At 38.4% G+C, this 7,554-nt stretch overlaps 1 pseudogene; it reads left to right on the top strand.

Moving 5' to 3' along the window:
- Positions 1 to 6,989, top strand: part of LOC138026605 (cyclin-dependent kinase 9-like) — a 7,619-nt pseudogene extending 630 nt beyond the window's left edge.
- Positions 6,990 to 7,554: the final 565 nt, after the last annotated feature.

The raw sequence follows: 7,554 nt of genomic DNA, 5'->3' as shown, positions 1-7,554 counted from the left end.
TACAATAGAACGGAAATATTTGAGTGGTAAATTAATGAATTGACTGGAAATTCAAGAAGACAAGGTATTCTCTTTTAATTTGAGCGTAGTATTTTCAAAGCAATACCAAGAAATTTAAGAGGAATATAGTAAGGTTTAAATGCCGTAGTTCGTTCATTTGTTTTTTCACTTGGTATTACAGTTGGTCAAACTTTAAGAGATCAAACTATCAGTTGATGGTTTCTAAAGTCTTTGCCCAAAACAGTTCCTTGTATTTCTTGCACATTTTAGAGCAATCTGAGAGACTTTACCACCTGGTAAACGGCCAGATAGTTCCATGATCAGACCATTCCATATCATTTCACAGCAATACGTACATGCAGTCAGTTTGTTCCACAAAAAAGTCAGATTGTTTCACTTAGAAAAAAACGTTAGGGCCATTTATACGGAAGAAAATAAGACATCTTAAATAGGACGTGAACTGTACCATTTATACATTCGCGTCCTATGTGAGGAAAATCTTGTTTAAATGGTTCACGTCTTATTTGGTTATTTATCATTATAAATCTAGCACGCCCTCGAAGAATAACTGTTAATTCACAGTAACCACCTTTGTACTTTTCATCCGTAAAGTTGCGAATTGAAAACCCTTTCAATTCAATTGAATTAAAACACAAAATAACTTACACCAGTGCTTGGTACGCAGTTGTCAAGTTGTTCTGCGGTGCCTGGCAAAGGATGAAACTCTTTCTCCTCCACCAAAGTCCAAGTTTTCTCTTTTTTTTGTTGGTGTTTCTGAGCTTGACCGAGAAGCCAGTTTGTTAGCCTGGACTCTTCAACAAAATGATGATGTTGTTGTTGTCGTCACGGATGTGACAGGCATGCACACTTATACTTCACGTCTTATTTAGGACTTGAAACCATTTATACAAGGAAGTTCATGTCTTATTTGAGATGTGGCCAAAATAAGAACAGCCGAAAATTCTGTTCCAAGATAAGATGCATCTTACGTAATTCGCAAACGCTTGTTTTGTACCATTTACATGAGCGGTTCGCGTCCTTATTTAAGACCAAGGTTGCTGCCTAACAGTCGCCTGGGGCACCTTATTTGCGAGCATGGGCGACCAAATTTCTGAACAAGTAGCCCAAACGGGCGCCAAACTTATCACAAGGAGATTCATCCCCACATTCCTGTAAATTTGATCCCAGCTGGAGATTAAACGTTGAAAATAAGCAATATGGTTGGAGAGAACAGCAGCTAAGCAAATTCGTCAAATAAACAACTCTTCTACTTGTAAAGTTACGTGTTCAATATGCAACACGATCTCTTCCTCAAATGAAGGATTATCCTTCATTGTCAGTTTGCCTTAAATGAAGTATTATCCTCCATTTTGATCACTCTGTCCCAGGACTTGTGGTATGAAAATAAAAAAATAAAAGCAGCCCGTAGACAGGATTTGAACCCAGAGCACCCACTGTGAAGGAACTGTTTTTATCCACTTAACTATTTACCAAAACAAATTATATATATACATAAAATCATTGCTGAATAATGGTTAAGTCTGAAGCTTGATTTTAAAATGGTTAGCTTTCTTTTAAAGTTTGGTAACCAACATTTTTCAATGTGTGAGCTTGCTCTCTAGCGGGTGTTGTGTTAATACACATTTACAGCGACACTTTTGGAAGAAAAAGTTATTGACATAAATGAAAAATGATGTCCTCGCAGTTAGTGATGTGGTAGTCTAGTGGTTAACTGAACAGATTATTAATCACACGTTCCCAGGTCGGAGTCCTACGAGTCCAGACATTAGAGTTTGGCTTTAAAAAAAAATATGTTCATTTCCCATGATCCCTATCAAGCTTTCAGTGCCCAAAATGAACGATAGTACTTCACTTGGACGAAATTGACAATTGGGAATAATCCTTCAATTGATGGAGAGACTTGGTTGTCACCATGTTCATCCCATCAGCTCACAAGAGACTTACTAGTAAAACGTGCAATGTTATTTGCAATGTGGTAACCTTGAATTAAATGCTGAAAGAAAATAATATGGTACTTGTTTTGGCTATGTCTGCATTGTTGTACGTACAGAGGTTACAACGTGCTGCACATGCGAATCTCCTTTTTCCTGCGTTGATTGCTGAAGGCTTACTTGGTTTTTTGCCCAGTGACAGCAATGGAGTTCTCGCAAAACATAGGCAATACTTTTGCTTCTTGTGCCGTCATTTGGAACTCGAGTAAGGTAGGATTACAAAGTCATTCCAGTGAGACAAGCACTTCCATGATGCGATGATGTAGATCTCCCATTGATTGCTAAAGGTTCTTCCCTAACGCCAAATACCTGGTTTTTATAAGATGTGCGAGCGAAAAAATAACAAACAAACAAACCGCAAGGCAGTAAATAATTTTCTGAATTACACTTTTACTTTTTCTATTCCAACATAAAATGTTGATCAGTGACGGACAGGATTTTGACTATTATCGCCCTTGATCTTTAAGATAAACAGAGTTAAACAGCAATATTCCTTGTTTACAAACAATGACATAACTTTTCTTTGATATTCAAATTTGCCAACCATGGAAGAAAAGAAGTGATTGTTTCAGCAGCCAATGAGGTTCTGTTAGGCTGATTAGTAACAATGGGTGACATCACAAGGGTTAATTAATTAACTCTGGGCTCTTGCAGAAATGACTCAGGCTACTAAGACGGGCTCCTAGAAACTTTTCTTAGGCAGCAGCCTTTAAGATGCGTCTTATTTTCTCCTGTATAAATGGCCCTATTGTTATCCGATGAAGATGGTATGCCAGCAAAAATGTTTCTTTTCCTTCAGAAAGGTAGCCCGCAAATGCAGATGAATTTCTGCCTGTTGTTTCCTGAGCTGCTAAACAATTTCTGTGATGTAATAGTCTTAGCTAATCAGAGTTAGGCTCACAAATCTCCAAAACCAACGCGGGGAACACGCAAAGTACTGTACTTGTGTGTTGTCTGTGTAAACATGGGTGGAAAACAGTGGCTGACAGTAGTGGTGTTCACACTGCAGACTTTTTAATTATATAAACTCAACTTGTTGACAGTTTACCTTGGGAAACTGATTTTTGTCACTGTGATCGATTTTTTCCCCAAGTAATGTACCTTGGGGAAATTTTATCATCTGGAGCTTGGATATGTCAGCTTGACAGGACGCCGCGAGGAAAGAGCTGAGCAAACTGCCTGGCAAGGCGTTTTGCTGCTAAGCCATTTCTTCATGTGTGCGAGGAAATTGTGGTGAGAAATTCGCCTTGCAAGGCAGTGAGGGTAAAATCAAACAAGTTTGATATTTTTGGCCTTGAGAGGTAAATTCCTTACTGTGTGGGACTGTTGTGAGAATCAAGCTGACCTTGGTCAATCAAACATCCTATAAAAATGCATGGCATACTCGCTTGACTTCAGTGTTTCAACATGTTGTTGGAGGAAGAAATTCCAACGCTACTGAAGTCACATGAGACTGCCGTGTGTTTTGTCATTAATTGCAATTTGTGGACCAACTATTAATTCCAGAAAACCCTTTAGAATGCCTCTGAGCTGCTGAAAGCAGTCTATTTACGGAAATCAGTGCGAGATCACCAAGAGCCCAAATCAATTCATTGGGATACCACAAGCTATAAATTAAGTTTGCTTAAATCCTTCCACAGTAAGGTGAATAACATTTGTGATCTCTTAGTTGCATATTTACTTGTGTGATTTTCGAAACTTCTTTGTTGGAACTCTTAATCTTGTATCATGCAACTGTGGTAGAAATATTTTTTCAGGGCTATAAACATTCCTGAAAACATTCCCAAATTCAACAATGAGCAAGTTGTTTGTGTATGTGGCTTTTTTGAAAGCAACGTCCGCAGCAGAGTCTTGAAAAAATTTGCCAGGAAGAGTACATTCAATGAATAGTAATAATATAATTATCATTTTTTAATATTCTCAAGGACCTAAGCCTGGTTCCCACTTGTGCGATAAGCACAAGCACAAGCATAAGAAAAATCATTGGAATGGGCGTAAAATAAGCTTAAGCATAAGAAAGGGGATTTTTTTTTGTGCTTGCGCATACCTTGCGCTTGTGCTTATTTCACCAGTGGGAACAAGTGTTAGTTAAGTATAAGCACAGGACGATTCGTACACCATCTTGAATCTTAGTAGATCTTCTCAGATGTTACTATGTTTGTGTATTGCTTGATTTTCCTTCGTTGTTTCAATTGTGATAATGTTGTGCTTATCGCACAAGTGGGAAGTGGGCTTTAGCAAACAAGTACTTCTGCTAGCAACGAAGATCAATGTTAAATGCCCTTTATTATGGAAGTTTGTTTTATCTTTAAAATTAAATGGCGGTGGTGATGCAAGCCACATGAGGAGACCTGATGATTTTTAATCAGTTCAAGAGAGAGAATATTCAAATGAAACCATGTTGTCTCGCAGTGATGAGCGCAAATTTCTATTGCGTCGAGAAGCCTGAAAAATTTTCAGGACTTCAACGGGATTGAGACAATATTGTTTAATTCATTTCAAAGATAATTTTTTGCCGGCCAACTTTTCTATTGTTCTTTTGTAGCTTTTTGTTGCTTATTTTTTTCCACTCAAAGCATCTAGATAGACAGAGTCTTTAAAGGCCACATGATCTTGCTAGTAACAACAATTATTATTACACAGATTGCGTGGAGATCACCCCATTTTCTCTTCTTTCATGCAACATTGGCCCAAAAAAAAAAAGTTGTTGCATCACAGAAATCGTTTAGCAGCTTGTGTCTGCAGGCACTATTTTTAGGGGGAGAGAAACGTCGGTGGAAATATGTCTGTGTTTGCAGGCTATCAGAAAGAGCATGTTTGTAAACTGTTTTGGAACAGCAGTTAATAAGTTGGTGGCTATGCAAAAACGAACTTTGACTTCAGAGTTGAGTATGAGAATGATGTAACATTTTGGTAAAACGAACTAGCTGGTATACTGTGTGATGATGTGACATGATACTAACCGCATACATCTGTATTATGTTAACCAAGGAAGGGCAAATAAATGTTGCCTCAATAAGTGATAAAAGAGCTTACTAGGTACATGCCAGTGTAAAATTATTTTAACTGTGAGGGTAGTGACAGTGGTGCGATAATTTTGTTTCTTATTAATTTTTTTTTTGTCTTGTAGCTTCGCCCTATAATCGAAATAAGGGAAGTATCTACCTGTGTTTGAGTTCTGTGAACATGACCTAGCTGGCCTGCTTAGTAACCATCAGATCAAGTTCCAGTTGTCAGAGATGAAGAAGCTGATTCAGATGTTGTTGAATGCACTTTACTTCATTCACAGCAACAAGATCCTGCATCGTGACATGAAGGCTGCAAATGTTCTTATCACAAAGAATGGTGTCCTCAAATTGGCGATTTTGGGCTGGCTCGTGCCATTCACATGAACAAAGAGCAATTGCAACGCTATACTAACAGAGTTGTCACACTATGGTATAGGCCACCAGAACTCCTGCTTGGGGAGAGAGAAACTATGGTCCTCCGATTGATCTATGGGGTGCTGGCTGCATCATGGCAGAGCTGTGGACACGAACTCCCATAATGCAGGGAAATTCAGAGCAACATCAGTTAACTCTAATTAGTCATCTCTGTGGCTCAATAACCTCTGAGGTGTGGCCAGGAGTGGAAAACTTGGATTTGTTTAACAAGATGGTGCTTCCTTCAAATCAGAAAAGGCGTGTAAAGGAGAGGTACGCAGCTACGTCAACGACAACCTTGCCCTAGACTTGATTGACCAAATGTTGACAATTGATCCAAGCTACAGAATTGATGCAGACACAGCTTTAAATCATGACTTTTTTTGGAGCGACCCACTGCCAAGTGATCTGACACGGACCTTAAGTTCTGTCAACAAATCGATGTTTGAGTTTTTGGCACCACCACATGGGCGAAGAGGTCAGGTGCAAACAGCCTCAACAGCTGGGACACAGACACGTCCTGGTGCTGCAAATCAGTCCAGTGTTGTCCAGAGTGGGACATTTGACCGAGTCTTTTAAGTTGAAATACGTTAATCAACAGCCATGGCTGTTTCTGTATAGTCATATGGAAAATCACAGTACCATTTGTATTATTGTAAAGATACAATGTATTAATTTGGGAAGCTTAAACGAAAACAAAAGAAAAAAAAAAAAAAAAAATAGTAAAATGAAAGGAAAGACAAACAAAAATCAAAACAAATGAAAGTGTTACATAAAAATTTAAAAATTAAGTATAAGGAAGACAAAAAAGTCGTAAATATGAAGGTCACATGCTTTAAAGCTCAAAATAATTGATTTGTATTTTTTGATGAGCGTTGCATAAATTAACAATGCCTTGCTTCGTTATTGCTGTTGGGCTTGACAAGGCCTAGTGCAGGTTTTGTAGTTAGAAAAGTAGTCATAGTATGTTGACAAATTCTTGTCGATACTTAGGTGATGTTTGATCTTGTTGAAGAAGAGTTGATGATAGACCTGTACTTCAAATACATGAAGTAATATTTAAGTTTTATAGAGGGCATCAATGCATAAATGGTTGCCTCTGAAGGCAATGCTTTGTAGTAGCTCAGCAGGTGCTGTTACGGATTTTGTTGGGCAACGTGATCTGGAGGTTTATTTTTCTAACTTTTTTTAACTGTCCATCTGCTGTAGAAATTTAAAGGAGAGAATGAGCTGAAAGGTTGGCTTGTTTGCTGCCTTATAATCTTTCCTGTGCCAAACTTGCAATTTTACAATGTCAGGTTTGACATAGTCCGCCTGTGAGATGACTGACTGAGTAAAGTGCTCCCAAAATAGTATAATTTGGAGCCTGTTGAGACAGCGCTCGAGTGTTTTTTTTTTTTTTTTGTAAATGAACAATTTTCTTTGTACAAAGATGTCCTGACAATGTGTTGACAGTTTGGAATGGTAGGTAGCAAAGCAATAATTTATGCATCTAGTACAAACACTTGGTTGTACCAGTGGTTGAGAATAAAGGTTGATTGAATTTTGAAAAAAATGGCCAGTGTATTCTTTCAACTCGACCTATGTGCCTATGGTAATTCAAAAGATGGATATTAGGGAGCTTACGCATGTGATGTTTTTGAGCCACGGATAGACAACGGAAGCAGGTTGTTTTCCTGTTAACTTGTCTTCACACATCACATTCATAGTGCCTAGAAGCTTCTCTATTAGAGACACTATTGTCCTGGCATCCGGAAAATTCAATTCTGCTCGACGCTTGTGTCTCAAAAGTGTCATGTGCTTAAACTCCTATTGTCTACTCTTCCTACAACTGGACTTTCGTGGGTTAGTGTCCACTGGGTTTCATTTGGGAGTTTATAGGGACGGAAGTCTTTCTCTTGTAAAAAGTTTGAATTTGAGTTTTGAATTTAAGAACAAACCTGAAAATACTGTTCTGTGAGACCATCGTGCTTCCTGTAAGTGAGTGGAAAATGCCTCTGTGAAATTTTGCAGAAATAAAGTACAATTGAGGCAAAATAGTCCTATGTACACATGAGACAGTTTTGGACACCTTTCAAGATGCATTGGAGCACGAGGCACACGTGAGTTCACCTTGAGTC

The sequence above is a fragment of the Montipora capricornis genome, chromosome 2 (assembly GCF_036669925.1).
Source record: "Montipora capricornis isolate CH-2021 chromosome 2, ASM3666992v2, whole genome shotgun sequence".
In the NCBI taxonomy this organism is placed as follows: Eukaryota; Metazoa; Cnidaria; class Anthozoa; order Scleractinia; family Acroporidae; genus Montipora; species Montipora capricornis.
The sequence above is the reverse complement of the archived record's forward strand: the minus strand, read 5'-3'. Positions and strand labels throughout refer to the sequence as shown.